At 33.8% G+C, this 21,629-nt stretch overlaps 1 protein-coding gene across 10 annotated transcripts in view; it reads left to right on the plus strand.

Moving 5' to 3' along the window:
- Positions 1–21,629, plus strand: part of LOC149415566 (apoptosis-stimulating of p53 protein 2-like) — a 693,728-nt gene that overhangs the window by 509,013 nt on the left and 163,086 nt on the right. The gene's annotated exons all lie outside the window — the stretch shown is intronic.

Genomic DNA, 21,629 nt, shown 5'->3' on the forward strand with positions numbered 1-21,629 from the left:
AGGGTAATTAAATAACTCTTCGGGGGGATGATATTACATGCACTAGAATAAAATCATAATTTATTCATACCAAACTTTGTATACACGGTTGATAATACTTCGTTTGACTTGTAATACAACCTTTTTACTTACATTTCCAGTTCTGAATAATAAAATGAACTTTGAAGTATTTTTAATGATCACCGCACAATGCTGTGAATAATTTACTGTTCTAGTACTTTAACAACACGTGTTTCAGTGATGGAATCATAAACATTTTAGTAAGGTTAATAATCTGCTTATTTTATTATGTTTTGAAATGAAACAGTAATGTATAAAATCTGTAAAAAGTATAAAATAAAGTCGCTCTCCTCATCTGTCTGTTTGTGCGCTTTGTTATTCTAAACTACGCAACGGATTTCGATAGGATTTTCACCATTATTTAGAAAATTTCTTCCGGAAGGTTTATATATATATAATAAACGCATTTTATATTTATATAAAGTAGAGAAAAGGCGAACAACGCCGGGTACGTGTCAGATTGTAATATAATAAGATAAACTAATCATTTTCCATTAATTATCTAAATATACAAACAAATAGTAAGTAATGCATGAGTACATACACGTCGATATTTGGTTGTTGTACATCCTACAATATAAACAAAAACCAAAGAAAAAATAAACAATGAAATCAGTGAAAACAGTAAAAACAAGCGTCGAATTTTTTTGCATCAGATAGATTCAGCTAGTGTGATTTGATATGTTTTTAAGGTACAGTTGAGAATGCCTATATCTCGTAGGGTGGGTATTAATCAAAGATATTAGAAGAACGAGATGTGCTATGCGCAGTTCGTACTGAGTGGAATTGTTTTGCCGAGTGTCGCCGGTTTTGTTCACCAATACTACTGCACACCTTCGCTTGCGCTAAGGTATCCGCACTAATACATAGAACAGATTTCTGTGCGTACACGTCCCGATACCGTTCAAAGTACCCTAATTAGGTAGTACTCCGGCTACGGTCCGGCGGCCAACATAGCATATCTCGTTCTTCTAATATCTTTGGTATTAATTAATGTTTTCAGAGTTTCACTAATGAATTTTGCGCAAAATTAGAGTTATAATTTGGTGTAAATACTGAATAAATTACTCAATCTGGTGCGGCATTCGGGGCTAAGAAATACAACAATTTATAATATAACAATTTATAATAAATTAATTTAAATCAAAGTGGAAAAAAGTTTCATATTTGTTTTATTATAATGGAATTCCACCATGAATTGTCAGTTTAAAAAATAGAAATATTACATTAATTTATATTAGATATCATAATAAACCGATAATATAGTTCACAATTTCGTAAAATGATTTTTTTACGTTTATCTAGAGCAACGGGATTAAATTTATGATTACTAAAGCGATATGACAAATCTATATACAGAAAAATGTTAATATTCGTGTTAATCTTGAATCTCCAAAAGTTCTTCACTGATTGCTTTGAAATTTTGACACAGCGTTGCATTTGAATATGCGTGTGTTTTTTATATATTTAGATGTTACCTGCGACATTTAAAAACATGTTATTTTTAAACCGTGCCATCTGTTGGACGTAAAAGCAAAACGCGCTAGTATTTCTCTATCTGCTCAGCAACGCGTGGCAGTTAGTGTTTAGTAAAATTTTAAATGATCATATTTTAAGGTTAGCTTTAATTTCTAAGTTTTAAAAATTATTTTTGTACAATGATGGGGTTATTTACCTGCTCCGCAGGCTAGTATCGATCTGTAGACAGCTTTATTATTCTGTAAACAGAATTACAATGCAGCTCGCTGCTCCCGTGGAGGCTGCCTGCCGCTATTATCGCCGGAGTAAAGCTGTCTCTAATGGGACACAATTAGAAAACAGGCTGTATTTGCATAGATAATGCTGCCGTGCTAATTGCAACATCCCCGAGATACAGATTAATCTTCTTTGACCCGATATATGCATAGTAAGCTCTACAATCACGCTTTTGTAACTCGTTGCAGTTTTTTGCCGTCGATACGAAAGTTTAATGAACATGGTGGTAACAGTTTGCTTTGTTTCAACTCGTAAAAGTAATTTACACTTTCACCCAAGTGAAGTTGATACTTGATATCCATTTTTCTCCCTTTGCTGAGTTTGTTTATAGTTCTTGGTATTTATATTGGCGATGAGTGAGGAGCAACGTTAACGTTATTGATACACCTCGCTAATATCTTAGAGAAATGCATTTGATTTTACTGTTACTGAGTTTGCATAAGAATTTATGTTGTATTTTACAAAGAGTAAATGAATATTCCGCATTCTTTTCAACATTTCGGAAGATGACTTCCTCGAAAGTTGACAATATAACTAGCAGTTCTGTGAACAGTAGACCTTGCGTCCAAAAAGTTGGTTTCTAATTTTCTATTTCTTAATGAATTAAAAACCAGTTCCAGTTCCTTCGAAATCGAAAGATTTGCTAGTAGGTACTTAAACACCTACGTACCATAATATTAATAGTCAATGTCATTAATAGCCATCTAGCCAAAGTAAGGCTTACTTGAATTTTAATGTGGATACACCAGATTTTTGACCCGGAAACAGAACGTACAAACAAATTTACAGACAGATGAAATGCCAAAATGTCGAGTTAAAGCATGACTTTGCTATTCTTAGTAAATAACCATAAAGTTATGTGCATTTTTTCTGCCACAACACAATAAACTGGTAGAAATCCATTGAGGTGATTTTGCACAAAAACGGCGCTATACAAGTCAATATTATTATTATTATTATTAACTGATGAAGCTTCACGTATAATATTCTTCCTTTCTTTTCAAAGTTAATTAATTTACGTATGCGATTCAAACTTTGAGTTGCCATCGAAACTATCCGTTCTAGCATCATGTGCATCATGCTGAATTCCTATCTTCATCACAACCTCTCCAAGCATGAGCGGAAAACTATCTCCCTCTAAGCACCAATCGCTTTACCTTTGAAGCATTCGCGACGTAATTGATCACAGACCATAGAAATCTATGTCTATGAGGTTGTCTGAAGGCAATATGAACCGTAATTGTTTCAATGTTGACCGAGCTACTGGCTCTGAAATTCCGGGCATTGTGGGCGCAGGATGCAAACACAACTGTAATTAAGTTCATTATCGACTGTTGATTGGAGCCCGTCTGTTGTCTTTAGATCATCCGGCCGCATATTGACTGATTTGGTATTTAGTCACTGAATTTTGTAATCTGTTTAGCTGATTCGGCAAACATCGCCGTACACTATAAAGGAAGGTATTGCGAATTATTCCACGTTAATATGGAACCAATTTGTACACTAATACAATGAAACAAGCTTTATCATATCCTTTCAGAGATTTTCTACAGACATTTACAAATAAGGTTGTAGATTCTGTACGTAAATACATATTCATTTAATAAATTATAGCTTGAAAATATATTTATTTATTAATTTAGAATTAATGGCGCTTGTGCCAGTTACATACATGATAGTCATCTTTTTTCTTATGGTGGGTGGGGTCAGATGGGAACATCTAGGTTAGTGAGCCAGTCTAGGGCCTCAGGCGTCACCGTGTGGACCTCATCAATCCCGCCGGGAAATGAATTCAGCGGGCATTCTTTGACTACGTGTTCGGTGGTCTGCACTGCACAGTATTCACACATCGAAGCCCCACCTGCGCATCACATGGGCACGGTGACTGTGGGAGGACCTTATCCTTATCCATATAGTTATTGACAGTCGTAGTACAACATAAAAAAAAACTAAAAAATGTAAGATTGTGTAAGTGAACCCGACAAAAGAATATACGTTAGTAAGTTAGTGAAAGAAATGAAGAACAAACAAAAAAACTGATACACAATGACCTCGTTATAATATACACTGCTAAAATGTTTAATTAGTACATCATTATGCTTTAATAGAGGCGTTTTAAAAACATTAGCTAACATAGCATAAGAGTTACCATTTTTATTTATTTATTTAATGGACAATTTGTATAGCACCGCTTTTGTGAGATATCACCTCAGGGGCGCTTTACAGTTAATGCGAGTATTACAAAAAATATAAATATTACACCAATGGTTTGTAATCTATTTATAACAGAATTGTAGCCTGAAACTGCGGTATAAATGTTACAATAATCATTATTGGGAAACTTGATAGGTAGAAATTTTTGATGACACGTGTAAATGCTGTTTTAAATAAGTTTACATGTAACCAGTGTTTTCATACGAATAACACATTCGTTTGCGATATGTTATCAATTTGATTTGGCATGGTGATAGTGGTTGACGATAAAAAAAGAAAAACGTGCTTAAAATGTGTTTTAACTAAATTTTTTTAGTGATTAAATTAGCCGCGCAAAGGCCATGTTCCAGTGTTAATTTTCAGGTAATTTTCCTTCTTACTGGAGTTTCCTAAAGAAGCCTTACATAATTAATCCATACAGCAAACTCAACGTTACTATAATATTCAATGACTTCACACGATATGAAAGCGGACACTCTCATACTACATATAGCCATATAGTCATACTAAAGGCGACGTTAATAGAAAAAGGTCATCGAATATGATTTGTAACTGTTCATAGACTTCAGCCTCTTAAGTTGATACTAATTAATATAAGCGTTCCATAGTAGATACTGTCATCAATCGCCTTGGTGAAAGACCTACATTCAGAATCGAAACGTTCCTCAAAAAGCTTCAGCCATGTTTGATGACCAAATCTGAATAGCCAGGTACTACTACAACTTCTGCCCATCTTCTTCCCCACCCCACTACCTCCAACATCACAACACACCCCATTTGAGGATGCCATAGCCTCACTAGCTCTAAACGGTTGGCAGCAGTTGGGACTCATATAAAAATATTAAAAACTGTTGTACGCAAGTCAGATTAGCCAGGTTTTCCTTCAACCTTTCTCAACACTCCAAAAGTGCGCAAGACATAGTTCCACAGGCCCCTCATATACGATCTATATACAAACCTCATCCCGTGATCTATGAAAAGATTTTTGCATATAATTTAACAAAAAATAACAAGAAGCACATTATAAATTTTATCTTTCAAAACAATTTTATGCAAAAATGATCTAAAATAACAAGCTTCGAAATTATTAAGCTTTACTCCATAGTAATAATAATGATGAGCTTAAATTATTGTAATTTTGAAGAGCGCTTGAGCCCCTATGTGATGAAAGCTGCCCTAAAGTTAGGGGAAATTAAATAACAGATGCCTCGAAGTGAGAAATCTTAAGTAAACAAGGGAGCTCGCTTTACTGGAGCACATTAACCGACGCTGCAATATGTTAAACAAGCCTATACTAACAGTAAATTAAACAGTACTAATTATTATTGAAGTGTTTGCGCCACTCCACGTTATATTATTACGTAAATACGTTCTAGTTGGTACTTGGCACTAAAATACACATAATATAAGTAGAATTATTAAATACACACTTAATTTACATCACTTTGTCAGGTTGAGAACTTCATCTTACCTAACACTGACTCAAGGGCACAGTTATCTAACCTAACCCAACCTAACCTACCCCAACCCTTATAAACGCCACCTATTCTAAATTATGAGTTGGATAGCTCTGATATAATAATGTTGATTCACTTTGACCTAACCTAACTTAACACTGCCTATTATCCTGACCCTGACTCAAGGGCACCGTTAACTCACCTAACCTAACCCCTAAAAAAAGACCTACCCCACTTATTATGAATTATCATTTGGATAGCTCTGATATATAAAAATGTTGATTCACTTTCTGGTTCCTAACATCAGATCAAGGTTTCCTAGAGTGTATTATTACTTATACTAAGGTTTCAGGAAACCATTCTGTTATAAACAGATTATACGCCATTGGGTAACTCTTGTTAGCTGATGTTTATGCCTGTTAATTAAACATTTTAACAGTGCACATTTTAAGTAGGTCACTGCATAATAGGTTTTTATCTTTTTTCTTTATTTCCATCATTAATTTTGTACTAATGTATATTCCTTTGTCGTGTTTACTTATATAATATTTTAATTTTTTATTTCTTTCTATATTGTACTAAATTGTCAATAACTATCGTGGAAGTAAATGGTGCATGTACCGTTAATTCAAAATAAATAAAACAGCTGCTCTGTCAAAACTGATAAATTTATTTTAAGTATCCTTCCATTTTAAAAAAGTCTTCTATAAAAGAAAAATTGTGGGGAGCGAGTGGAGAGATTTCGAATGAGAAATGGGCATTAATTTGGCGGTGTCTCCATGCTTTCAAATCCTAGAAAATCGATTCGATTACTAGTTGGAAAACTTTTTCGAAGATATATCCTCGGTTAACTTAATTGCCGCAATTGTCGAAAAGAGGTTTACTCGCTATGCAAATAATAATAGAGAAAAACTTTCAAACGATTTTCATGGCAAACTCATATTCTTTTCGTAGCACTCGCGTTCCCGACAAATTTTTATTACCGTTTGGCACGGAAATAATAAATACATTTTTATTTCATTCGTGTTTTTAACTCCACATATTTAAATAGGCCTCGCCCAAAAAAGCGAGATTAGTCATTCGTGATAGCGAAATAAAGGAAAATTCCTCCCACCGAACTCATTATTTCCTCAGAACTTTCATATTTCTAAAACTGTATATTTTCGGTATAGAGTACAGGTACAAATAAATACCGGGTAAAAATACCAGTGACAAAATACTCAAAGTATTTAGAATAAATAACTCCTGAATTCTGCCTACATATTCCCTACAATTTTTTCTACGTAAGCTTTATTCCCCCATTAATTAATATTAATATTCGAAGAAATCCATGGGGGGGGGGGTTGTTACGGAACTTCAGTAAAAACTTCCCCACAAACAAAAATTCATATGTGATTCCCCGCAGTAATTTTTCCAAATCCATGGAGGGGGGGTGTAGCTACGAAATTCGCTGTCGAAAAATTCCCCACATTTTTCCGATCATAAAAAGTACCAGACAAAAATACCCATCAAAAATACCTGGTTAAAGTACTTATTAAAAATATTTAGTCCCGGTAAAAAATACTTGTGAGTATTTTGGAGATTTGTCACAAGTACTAAGTATCGCACGAAAATACCCAGTAGGTACTTTTACTGGGTACGATAAATACGCCTCACCTCTAGTATAGAGTAACCTACGATTGATTACTTCATGACCACATTTAGTTTTTCCTTATAGTAATTGCATTTAAAATATTTCTTTTAAAAAGCATCATTTTGTTTTAGTTTCTATCCTAAAACTACGAATAAACATTTTTTCAGATTTAAAAAAAAATTAAATTAAATTTGATAATAACGTTATTATTAACTTCTGCAAGTAATTTGGTTTTATTTAATTTTATTATAAACTAAACTAAAACACTTGCATAGCAATTAATAATTTTATTATTTAAGTTGATTTAAATTGAATTAAAAAATAAATTAATGAAGTTTTACAAATTAATCAAAATAACTATGATTTGAAATTTTTTCGGCTAAAAGTATGATATTGATTTATTTTTGGGGCATTATGTCGTGTTACGCTACCTCATTCTTTATCCTACGTTTCTGACAGCATTACAGTAACCATCATCAGGGCAGATATTTACTCACACCTTTTAATGCTGTCCAAAACGTTGGCTAAAGAAGGAGGTAGTCAAACGCGCGCCAAACGTATGTATTCGTACACTGTTGACATTTTTCAGATGAGAACGGGTTGCTTCAACCACTCGTTCTTGAGTTCAACAACTCGGTTGTGTAATGATTTGCCAGCCTCAGTCTCTTTAATATCCATGTACACTCCTTTCTCTCTCTCTCTCTTCAAAAATACCTTCCACACAGCAACCCCAGAGATGACAGGGAAATTATTTTCCTGGCCTCCTGTGTGGATTTAGTAAAAAAACACGAGAAATACCCCAAAAATAAGTCAATAAAATAACAACAATATTTTTTTTAAAGAATCTACTCAGCTTGTTCCTCTTAAATAAAACATTAATAAAGAAGTTTTAATCACTATTCGGATATCAGTGAAATGATATATGTACATTAGAAGTAAATGACATTCTTCCCCTATACAAATAAGTTTACACAAGTCTGAGTTGAATCAAAGAATTATTTCGTTCATCTAGAAAAATAGTCTCTAAATAAATTGAAATATAATCTCCCTATTTTTGTGTTTACGCTAAAAGAGAAATATTTTCTTAATTTATTTTCTTTGTGTGATCACAGAGGAAAAATAAGTAGAATATATTGTTTATTCAGTGAGAGTTCGTTTCGGTTTCGGCTCTTTCAGAAAATGAAATCAAAGGAAGAGTGCGCGAGGCTTCCAGTTTCTGTATTGCGGGTCTGGCTAAATCCCGAAACTGGCTGCCTGTTGTACGTCATCGCTCTTTTTGTATTTTCCACTTTTCCTTGTGGAGATTTATCTTTCTAACATTCCCCGCAGTTGAAAAGCGGCCCCCGCGGAACACGAATTAAACGCTAAGAAATAATGTTTTTTATTAGTGTCTCGTGAAAATACATATACCACCCCTTGGGAACATGTTCTCTGTTCACAGCAGGCCGGGAGAAAATTGCGCTCTAAATTCGGATTAATGTGTCTAATTATTTTGGTCTTTTGGTTGAGTATAAACTCGTGTCTGCCCGTGCGTGACTTTTATATTTTAAAGGTCTTTAAGAGTCATGATGAAAGTTCCAACCTATAAATATTGTTTACCCAAGTAAAAGTTCTCTTTCATACTTTTATTACATTTCACATGATTTGTTATTTTATGATCCGATGATCAAATAGTCAATAGATTAATAATAGCCTAAAATTAATATTTTGTGGCTACGTAATTCTTAGCGCTAAATAAATAAATAATGTTTTTTTCTTTCTTTTAAACATCGAATGGAAAGTCTAATACTCACATGGAAATAATAATCCGTGGGCTACTTTTTTTTTAGTTTTTTTTTTTTAGTTTATACCTTTAGAATTACTTGCATGTACAACTACGACATTTAGGCACACTTTACACTACATTTAAAACTTATTCTTTATAGCATTTAGGCATAACCTACGAAAAGCTGTAAAGCTTTTAGCTTCTTTAACATCCGTCGATAGTTCATTAATTATCTTGAATCTTTTAAAACAGAGATTATTTTGGGTTCCTGACAAATTTGTTTTCGGAAGTTTAAAATCTCCGCATTTTCTTGTGGGGTAGCCATGTATTTCTAAATTAAAATTTACATTCTAAAGCATGTATTTAAAGAGCAATTAAGGTATTGTAAATAATACCCTGTCTCACTCTTAACATATCTAGTTGTTTCTGCATGTTAATTATCTTAGAATACCTACTACAATTTAATACTACTCCCCAGCCTCTATTTTTAATTATTTGAAAATTTTTATCAGTATTTTTGCGTACTAATATAAGTCGAATGCCGTCGTTCCACTATTTACTTCGCTTAGGCCGTTTTTTCATCAATATTTGAGGTCGCATTAAGGATATAATCTATGAAAATAGACCAGGCAAGTGGCTTCACAAGGGGTTCGCTTATCGCAAAATGGGTCGTTCGCATGATTTTTTTGTTGTTTAAACTTTGTTGTTCGATGTGATGTAGGCGGAATTATAAACTACTTACTATGAATACAAAACAATTCACTTCAAGATATAATATATAGTTTATTTGTGGCCTTTTCCAGACTACTAGATGCTTTCAGTACGATGCTTGAAATAGCTTTATCTATGTTTGGTGACAAGATTCTTCTTCACACCATAAAAATACCAGAATTGGGAATAATAATAATAATAATAATTGGATAACTTGTATAGCACCGTTTTGGTGCAGAATCACCTCAAGGGCGCTGTACAAATTTATAATACATTTCTACAGTGATCTATGTTATTACTAACTATGTATGGAGATAATATATAGTACAATACTTACTGGTATGTCACTTCAGATTAACACTTAATTAATATTATCTAATTGTTTATTAGCGAAATTTAGATACAGGATTTAGGACATAATTAGATAATTGGATATAACTGAACTTTCTCTGATGAATGGTATATTTAATTTAAGGGTATGACAGCTTAAAAATGTAAGTTTTTAATTTTTAGTTCGAATTTCGTAGATACACTTCCTCATGCCAGTTAGTATCAGCATTCAACAGACAATTTGCGGTGTTCACATAAAAAGTAATTCTGTAATGAATGATAAAATAATATTTTTAAAAAGACATGAAAAATGTTGCGTAGTGTTAATATTATAATATCAAGCAAATGGGTATATTTTTTGAAAACTCAAAGTGAAAATTATTCATTGAATGGAGCATGAATTAAATGAACGGGTTAAATTTCCAATTCATATAACAGCGCTTTGAACTCGCGCACCGCGAGAGTGTGCCATCATTGCCTGAAACTTAATTAATTCTCTAACATTAACTATTAATTTCCTCGTGTAATGACACCGTTACACCCCCAACTAAATATTCTAAGCCTTTGTTTTATCAGTCTGGCCCTTATATTCTACGTCCCGACTTCAATTTCGCGTAACACAAAACCTAGGCGAACCTAACTGAAGTCGGTAATAGATTTCATATAATAATGCAGAACTTAACCTCAATGGTAGTAAAATAGTAAATTGGGTCTTAGAAAGAGACACGCTAATTATTAGGTACTTAAATTTTTTGCGGATTGTTTCGTGAGGGAGGTAACGCTTTTCAGAATAACGCTTAGTGATATTTTCTATCATATTTTCACGAGTTATTTATTTCTTGATGTTGAATAAATAGCCTTACTTAGTTTTTGCACCTACATAAATATGTTTGATTTTAATCAATTTGTCTTAAACGCCAGGATAAATAAATTTTACTGAATCATTTGTGTCGATATTTCACACGCAATCAATAAAACATATTTATTTTATATGTTTGCTAGTTGTACCCCGCCACATGCTGCTGAGGCTCAGTCTGTCTTTACAGATAGAGAAACAATAGCGCGTTTTGTTTTTACGTCCAAGAGATGGTGCTGTTTAAAAAAAACATGTTTTACCTGTCACATGTGACATCTTTATATTATAGGTATATAAAAATACACGCGTTATTGAATTAAAGGTTGTGTCAAAATTTTAAAGCAATCGGTAAAGAAATTTCGGAGATTTAAGAGTTTGAACAAACGAACATTTACATTATTATTTATATAGATTAATTCGTTTTACAGCGATATTAATTTTTTTATTTTTAACAATTTTCTTAAGGTATGTAGGTACGGATTACAGACTTAGATATTTGTTTACAACCAAATAATGTAGGTGTTTTTTTTTCATATTCCACGGAATAAATATTTTCGGCACGTTTCAGCGTAAAAAATTGCTAATCCATATTATTGTGTCCGATAAATTATTTATCTATTTTGTTCAAACCTTTTGATTTAATTCGCCAGCCGATCGTCTTAATAAATAAACCAATCAAGTGCTTAGTTAATGCGAGCAAACATTAGTCCTTCGCCTGATGTCAGATTAAGAACACCAATTGACTTAACACGCTCGCTGTAATCACTGTTTGACGCTGACCTAGGGGCTGTGCCAATACCATCCTTCACCCCCTCCCAGGCTGCGGCGGGTGGGTCGGCCGGACGGTTTAGTGGCAGCCCTCGGTGTTACGGGGCGAACCTAATCTCCGATAAGCAGGCTGCCACGTGACCGGCCACGAAATCCATCACGGTGACGTCACACCGGTGACGTCATACGGCCACACGGCTGTTATTAAGTTAACCCTTCATCTTGGGAATATCGTAAACGGCGTCATAACTTTAATTTGGTATTAATAGATAACTAATTAGATTATAGAATATTACTAATTAGATTATAGAATATTATTAGATTGCTAGCTGACGTGTACCCGGCTTTGCTTACGAGATAGACACATTATATCATCGCTGACTTTTTAATTTTATTCTGTAGTAAATTATTTTGATATATCTCATGAAGTTTAGACAGCGTTGGCAATGTAGTGCCCGAAAATACATTTCACTACTTTCTATAAAAATAATATGCAAGTATCATATAAGTAAACCTTCCGGAAGAAATTCTCTAAATGGTAGTGTAAACTCTATTTGATAGAGTTCAGAAGTTAACATTTAGAGGATTTTGATCCGTTGCGTAGTTTGGAAGAACTAAGCACACAAACAGACATACGCGGATAGCGAATTTATTTTACACTTTTTAGAGACACTGATACTTTATATTTGTGTAACTTGAAAATGTGATGGGAAAGTCTAAGAGGTTCGATTACGAAGTTTGATTTTTTTAGTAGTTTGTTTTATAATATTTAAACCACTTAAGAATTTTCCCACATGAAATAATACTGTAACTCGTAATAATTCGCATCTCTGTCTGCAATATAACGTTATTTATACGTTCTAAGACTGGAAGATAATTTCAGAATCTCGACTTCAGTCATTTAGAATCTGAAAGTTGATTTATAGATATGGTTCAAGATTTGCTAATCGATCACAATATCACAGTTATGCTGCCACATTTTTGAGGATGCCACATTTTTGAGGTTTCCTCATTTTTGAGGATGCCACATTTTTGAAGATGCCACAATTTTGGGGATGCCACATTTTTTAGGATTCCACAATTTTCAGGATGCCACAATTTTGAGGATGCCACAATTTTGAGGATGCCACAATTTTAGGGATGCCACATTTTTGAGGATGCCACATTTTTGAGAATACCACGGTTTTTAGGTGGCTATATTTTTGGGAGTTGCCACTTTTTTTAAGATGCCACATTTTTGAGGATGCCACAATTTTGAGGATGCCACAATTTTCAGGTTACCACAATTTTGGGGATGCCACAATTTTGAGGATGCCATAATTTAAGAGATGCAGAATTTTTAAGATGCCACATTTATGAGAACGTCACATACGTTAAGATGGCGGCATGTTGCACCTCACTCTCTCCGGGCAGCAAATTTTTTATTCAACTTATATTCATACATCAGTAAGCTTGAGTAAAAATAAAATAAAAAATGTGGAAAATCTGAATTTTGTCAACATAAACACTCATTAAGTCGTGCAGCGACTGAAATGTGAATAGCGACGTGTGATTTGTCCTGTTTTACTATTGTGCCCTCTGCCGCCATCCCTCGATGCGCCGAGACGCGTCAGAGCTTTGCGCCGACCGTCGACGCTTCTTCTCGAAAAAAAGAGATAAATCCCGCCTGCCTCATTTTATTTGCTAGTTTTTAAAACTCCAGTTGCAGTGAGCGAACGCCCTTCACGCGAAATTGCTTTTTTGCTAAGTTTTATGAAATTGAACCATACAAATAAGAGAAATTATTTCGCCCCATCGGTTTTACTTCGAAATTCTTTGTTTTATGTTACCTTTATTACAGCGCAAGTTCATTAAAGTTTGGAAAAATTCGTTAAACATTCACTGTTAATTAATGAGTAAAGTTTGTAATTTTAAATTATAAACTCTTCCTGAAATTGAATTTCTAATTTCAAGATACTTTTATTCTTGTATTTTCTACACGAAGTACTTACCTATCTATACCTTAACCCTGTGATTAAATGATCAAAACTCTTGATCAATCTGAACTCTTTTCTGTAATTATTTGTATTTTAAATTCAACGCTCAAATCATTATTTTAATTGAATAAATGTCAGAATTTGCAAAAAGCGGCATTTGTGATGATAAATCCGTTCAGGTTGATTGGCATAAATAAATAATAGGTAGGATATAGGTGCATACTTTATTATCTACAAATAACGTAATCTCGTAAGCACGTACATTTTTAATTATTAATTTTTCGGAATAACTTTATTGAGTAAAACCTCAAATTGTAATATTTAAATATTGAAGACAATATAAGTGATTTTTAAACGAAAATCTGAAACAGAAAAATCAGAAAAGGAAACGGTCACATCTGGGACTCGAACCCAGGACCCTTGTCTTTCCGGGACAATGCTCTACCAACTGCGCTAATGGGACCCTATTCCCCTCGGTCACTTTTAACTGTATCACACTTCGAATAAGAACTACTAACATTGTCTTCATTTTTTCACCGCACATTTCCAGACAGCGTCTTGATTGCATTTAGTTCGGGTTGAATCTTGCGATCATACATAAAGATAGTTGCCAATAAAAATGTGCGGTGAAAAAATGAAGACAATGTTGGTGGTTCTTATTCGAAGTATGATACAGTTAAAAAGTGACCGAGTAGGATAGGGTCCCATTAGCGCAGTTGGTAGAGCATTGTCCCGGAAAGACAAGGGTCCTGGGTTCGAGTCCCAGATGTGACCGTTTCCTTTTCTGATTTTTCTGTTTCAGATTTTCGTTTAAAAATCACTTATATTGTCTTCAATATTTAAACGTACATTTTTGTTTAATTATAAATAACCTGTTGAGTTAGGTGTTAATTTAGCGATCCAGTGAACTTCTCGCTAATAAATATATATCGTTCAGTTAAGCTTACAATTAAATAAAGTATCGTGTCCGGATGCGAGCGGTGGGGTGGAGTATAGTAGTGTATAGTGTACCGGCCACTGGTTTCTGATACTAATTGCCAATTTGTTTTCATGGGCCAGCTCCCCGGACATATTTAACTGCAAATTCATTAGCGGATTTCACCAAATGGTCAAACAGATCGAATGCAACTGCGACTCATTGGGAAACAACATTTCGATTACGTATCATTTTATTCGTTAAAAAAACGTAACATTTGAAACATTACTTCTTCCCATCATTCTCTTAAAAAGTATGAACATAGTTGTTTCGATAAGTAACCAATAGTGTTACCGTGGGATTAAGTGGAAACAAATAAAAGTAAGGATGAGTTTATTATCTAGAAATAAAAAATATTTACGAATACTAAAATGTATTAACACCAAAAAGACATAATAAAAAAATAATTAATTAGCATCCTACTATTAAATCTGTCTGGCAAAGGGCTTGCATAGGTAAAATGAAGGTGTGATACCAGTTCGTTCTTGTTGCGAAGTAGTAGATTCCGGTTCTCCACAGCAACTGTCGCAGTTTATAATTTATTCAAAAAACAATGCTATAATCCATTGTAAAACAGACTCACACTGCTGGTCTCCAAAAGGGTACCTCTTAAGGCGTATTAACCAGCGACCGAGAATTCGAATTTCGTCAAAAGACAGTCTCACGATCGGAAGTTTTTTAGAACGAGACAGAAATACCATATTCATTCCACTGCCAGCCGTATACTCCGCGCGGCGGTCGAAACCTACAGCATGGTTCCGATGAAATAACAATTATTGTGTTTGAATTTTCGGTTGTAGCTTTCTTCCTAATAAGTAGTTACATACATATTTGTAAATTATACGTCGGAGTGCGTAAACATAAATAAATACAAATGTAGTGCGTTGACATAGTAGGTACAAAATAGGTAGGTATTTGAATAAACTTTTTTTTTAAATTTTTCAAATATTTTTATTCACTTGTTTTTTTTTTTTAATTTTATTTTACATAGGTTTTACAAAAGTGATTAACATTAAGTTTGATTGTAAAAAACCTCTCGTCTTACATATTTATCCGTTTGTAAGATAGGTATTACCAGTAAGTTTTATTTCTAATACTTAAAGTAATTATATCAAAATAACCTTTTTTTTTTCTTCTAACACAAGAAGCTCAATTCACAATATGACATTATTAAACTGACAAAAAGTAACACTAAAAATACTAAATATGTTGAATTATACCAATGTAATAGGGAATTGGACAATAGAATAGAAATTATTAACAAAAACATGATTTGAATCGCACATCACGATTCAAAACCGTTATTTTGACGGGAATCATATACGCATAGACTAGAATGCGGCATTGCCTGCTCTTTTGTAGCCAGTTAAATATATTTATATGAGGAAGATTTCGAAACAGAAATTGTACAGCTTAATGTGTAACTAAGAAAATTTTATTACAAATAAGTTTACATGGAAATGGAATTAATCTCCTTAGAAGTACTGTGCTTGACTAGAGATATACTTATCCCAACGTTGAATCCATGACTGGAAACATTTTACCACGAGTTACCCGACACCGTGTGTACAAGGTACTGTTGCATACGTGTTGCTCGCGCAACGTCGGGTAGTAAATTATGGTTTATGATTATCGCGGTAATTACAGTTGAATCGGTCACCGTAATATACCATGCATTTCCCGACACCATAATAATAATAATAATAATAATTGGATGACTTGTATAGCGCCGTTTTTGTGCAAAATCACCTCAAGGGCGCTGAAATCACCTCAAGGGCGCTGGTATACAAGGGTATGGTTTTGTGCGTGTAACTCGCGTAATGCCGGAAATTATTGATATTTTATAATTACCGCGATATTCACGGTTTCAGTCACCGTAATTTCACCACGAGTTTCCCGACACCGTGTACACGTGGTAATGTTGCATGCGCGTAAATCGCGCAACACCGGGTGATAAATGCTTGTTTATAATTACCGCGGTAATTAGAGTTGAATCGGTCACAGTAATATACTACGCGTTTCCCGACACCATGTATACAAGGGTATGGTTTTGTGCGTGTAACTCGCGTAACGCCGGGAATAATTGCTAGTTTATAAATACCCCGATATTGACGGTTTCGGTCACCATAATATCCATGATTCACAATATATTGTAGGTATTACATATTTACATAATAAAATAATAATAATATTAATGTAAATTACACATACCGACGGAATTTTAGAGACAATATTTGCTTCAGAATCACAACCATTCGTCGGTAGGTGATCATTTTCCCTGAAAATTAAACAACACAAAATTATCGCTAAATGTTATAAAAAATATATGCGTATTCTGACTGATTCGTTTGAACGACCCTGTAGCATATAGAGTACGTACAATGTACAAGGATAATTAAATATGACTAACCCTTTTTTTTCTGCAAATATTTCTCCCATGTACGTTTTTGATGACGAAATTTTTGTTTTCTTATAAAAATTTTGTCCGATAGTATTTTTCTCCTCATTTTTAAACGAGGAATTTCGTTAAAATGTTATCAAGTAGACTGGCGTGGAATAGACGTCTGCTCGCCGCGCTGTCGCAGCGGGGAATGATAAAATTTTGGCTTGCGCCGAGGTAATCAGAAACAACGAACAAACAATAAACGCGAATCGAACTTAATTACTATTATATACTTTAAGAATATATTTCTTGGTCATAAATTATTTTTAATGTTTCAATAATATCATAGTAAATTATTTTTGTAAAAAGATCTCAACTATACCAATTTGTAAGGTCATAAATAAATAGTCAAATTGAGGGATTTTCGTCACAAAACGCGTCCTCGGATTTATTTATTAGTAATTTTATTTGAAATAAAAACAAAATTCTTATACATATATATGATAGATAATTTATTGATTGTTTATACTGTATTATTATATGATTTGAAATATTTGTTGTATGATACAACTTCGCCTTTGAAAATGCAACAAATCTGCATATCGTCCAACGGTAACACTTTATTATGGTATGAAAATAATATCATTTTCCAAAATTTTACAACTTACTTTACAAGATAAAATAACGATCTTTCGAAATCAATTTGTGTTTTTTTCTAGAAAAGTGTCCATACGTCTAAAAGTGACCTCAAAAATGCCAAATTTCAGGTCAAGTCTACCTATTTCGCCTTAACCAATCAGGATCGGCAGATGCCATCCGATTCCATCAATACAGTGGTCAATGCGCCATATGCTTCGAATGTGTTCGTCGAACTTCAGCCAAGAGGAATGCCCGCTGCTCTGGGCTGGTGATCAAAGAATGGCCACTGCTTCCAATGCAAATCACAGATTCTAGCTCCCTCAGGTTTGGCAACTCTGCAAGTCAGAATTCCAGGGCTGTCAATTTGACCAATAGAAAATGACTATGTGTAGGTACTTAAAGGTCCCACACACCAAAACCATAGATGCGATGTAAGTAAAGTGATGCACACACCTTGTTACAAATCTTATATGTAACGATAGGTTATTCAATTGATTTTATTAATAGACTGAAACTGTATAAATCCACCGTCAAATTAAAATAGTAATAAATTATAATTTTTTCACTCATCATCCTCCTTCAGCATCACAAAAGGTGACATAGGCCCTGAGGAAAATTATAAACTGTGTGGGGTTAATGTAAAAAAAAATATAGTATGTATTACAAACTAACATTGTTAGGTTATGAAACGGTGCTGTTAATTTTTTTTTAATTGTGTTATTTTGCAATCATTGGTAGACATTGGATTGTTGGTATGCAGTATCAAAATGACAAAATATGTAATAACAATGCCTAAACGTTTCCCTAAAATTAAGGATGCTAAAAAGAATTTTTGTTTTGGAGCCCGGTTCCTTGGGAAATTTTTGGTTTAACGGTGTGGGAAAATTCTAAAGGTTCCTCAAAAAAATCATTTCATAATGAAGGAAAGAGAGGGAGACAGCGAAATTCAAAAAGCCATATCTAAACAATTTTTTTAATTTAATTTTTGCAAATGTACTGGTTCGAAAAATAACTCGTTTCCCCATAAAATAAAAAGAGTCTAGTCATATTATTTTTGGGTTTAATTCGTAGAACTCCATTTCATTTTTATTAAAGTTGAATATATATCAAATTTAATAATGTTATTATAAAGTTTTGCAAGTATTTATAGTTTTTTATTATGCGACAACTGTGGTTAGGTTAGGTTAGGTTCGGTGCAAGTATTTTTTTTATTACTGTGACAACTGTGGTTAGGCCACATTGAGACAAATTTTTGCAAATGTACTGGTTCGAAAAATAACTCGTTTCCCCAGAAAATAAAAAGAGTCTAGTAATATTATTTTTGGGTTTAATTCGTAGAACTCCATTTCATTTTTATTAAAGTTGAATATATATCAAATTTAATAATGTTATTATAAAGTTGTGCAAGTATTTTTAGTTATTTATCATGCGACAACTGTGGTTAGGTTAGGTTAGGTTCGGTGCAAGTATTTTTTTTTATTACTGTGACAGCTGTGGTTAGGTCACATTGAGACTACTATCATAAGTACATATATCATAAATCCACATAAATGTATTTATGATACTATTTTAATTTTAATTGTGTCCAAATGCTTTATTATGTATTTAACGACAAATCATTTTAGACATGTGCTATTAACCCCGCGACGGATCCTCTCGAAGCCTTAAAGGTTGTGATTCGGTCGGAGAGCGAGGCTGTTCTCGGTTTTCATATCACGTCTGCTAAAAGTGTCACTTCAGCAAGTGGTAGATGAGTAACGGTCCTACTAGAGAATTATTTCATTCAGAGAATGAAGGAGAGATGTTCTTCCGTCACATACCGCATACGAAATCGTTCTGCTATAGAATTTTAATATTCGCATTAACTCTAAAATTGTCTTAGACCTGTGGAGAAAATATCTATGACAATCGTCGAGACATTGTTTTATGACACCAAATACTATTTCCGTAACAGATCACGTACTAAATTGATCAAATATTATACAGTTGTCGCCCGTTTGTGTCAAAAAATCCCTTTAACTCATTTATACCTTCTTTTATCTCTTTTAGGCTCCATTTAACTCTTTAGGATCCTACAAAAAACATAAACAGCCATTCCCCGACACCCTCTACCCCAATATAAATGTATTTTATATTGAGGACCATTCGTTCCATTGGTTTACTTGCAATCTGTAACCCTGCTGAAAGCCTAGTGATCTAGGAAAGTTCGTATAAAGGCTGTACATATACTGTATAATGCGTATCGTTCCCTTGGAACAACAAAGATCATCCGACACTTTAGCCCAAATTTCAGACTTTTTTTCATCAAAATGTTAACGTTAACGAAAACCCTATATAAAGTTTATACGGGTTTTGTAAATGCACACAGGAGTTCCTGAGGAAATTAATTTCCCTCAAGACTACGTCGTATTTGAAATGCTTTATGGTATTTTAAGAAATACGAAGGATAGGATATAATTTAAGAAAAGTGAATATGCGGAACGTATTGCAATTGAATTATATTTTACTATCCGAAAAAAATAAACATAGATGTTCTGTTTTTCTGTTGTTGTTCTGAGTTTGGCTGATTTTCAAAGCAACAAGTTTCTTCTATCAGTTTCTTTTTTGCTTAGGACGAGTTGTTTCACAGAATTTGAACAGTTCATCAAATTTCAACGTTCATTTTAAAGTTCTATGAAAGTCCTATTCAAGTTTTGTTATTATATCACTATGAGCCAGTTGCTTCGCAGAACTGAAAAAATAATAGAACTTGAATAGAACTTTCACAGAACTTGAATAGGAACTTTGAAATTTGATTAATTGTTCAAATTCTGTGGAACGAATTGACCTTAGTTTATTTTAGCTAAATCACACTGTTTTTATGGAATTTTCTTAAACATGAAGAAAATGCAATTACAATACGCTTTTCAATATATATATACATTTTCATAAATATGAAGTCTTAAAATTTTTTTTTTAATAATCCATCAAATTTCATAGTTGATTTTGAAGTTCTGTGAAGTTTCTATTTAAGTTCTGTTATTATATCATTATTGATCAGTTGTATTCAGAAAACTGAAATAATAACAGAACTTGAATAGAAAATCAACTTTGAAATTTGATGAATTGTTCAAAATCTGTCAAACAACACATCCTTAGATTTTATTCGGGATTCAAACATAGATCTTCATTATATCAGTTCCATGCAAATGGCAGATGTAACCTTGTTTTTTCAATGGTATTATAGTTTAGGGGTAGCCTCTAGGCCGCACCTGCCGCCCCCTCCCTTATATGCCCATCCCAGTTCTCAGTATTTTCTCCCCCGGTATAGGTTTGAAGGGAGTGTTAATTTCCAGCCCGCGTTACGAGATTACATTTTTATAAGGTTCGTAAATTAACATGTAATTTTGTTATGCCACATAGTAAAAGGTTATAGGGGTGCAAAATCAGCTAAAACAGGATAAATCGATAAGTTCTCGCTTTATAGGAGGCTGTAAAGCCACCGAGATTTATTTCGTAGCCTTTCCACTAGTTCCACGAACATGACTCTTTAAAAGATATATTGGGATGGAATTCGATATGTTCCGAGCAAGATTATAATCAACGCTCCATTTTCTCTGGAGAGGTAGGTTGGGTGGAATGTCTCACAAACCCATGCTGGCATATACTTGCTTGCTTCTTCCATATTCATACACATTCTGCTGTCATTACTGACTCTTGACATGACCCGACTCAAGTTAAAGCTTTTAAATTATTTTAATCATTGTGACAGCTGTTTCGGCGTTCAAGGCAATTATCAATCTATGGCTATGCCACATTGAGATGCCTTATTTATTTACCCCTACCAACTTTTATTTGGTTTCTAACATTAGCTCCGCACAAACCCTTTGGAAAAAATCTCTCAGGGCCTATATCAATTTTCGGGATGCTGTGTAGGGTATTTTTAGGGAGACGATGGAGAGGAAATTCTGGGAAGGAAAAAGGTATCAGGGATGGGTAGGAATTTGGGGTCAATTGTGTCCAGGAGTGACGGACATTGCAGCGGTATTGGTAATACAGTAAATGGTTCCCGGGCCGGTGGTTCCCATACACGGTTACCCCTGTTAAGTCATCAAACGTAGCAAAAC

The sequence above is a fragment of the Hesperophylax consimilis genome, chromosome 18, assembly GCF_061612785.1.
Source record: "Hesperophylax consimilis isolate HC1 chromosome 18, BYU_Hcon_1.0, whole genome shotgun sequence".
In the NCBI taxonomy this organism is placed as follows: Eukaryota; Metazoa; Arthropoda; class Insecta; order Trichoptera; family Limnephilidae; genus Hesperophylax; species Hesperophylax consimilis.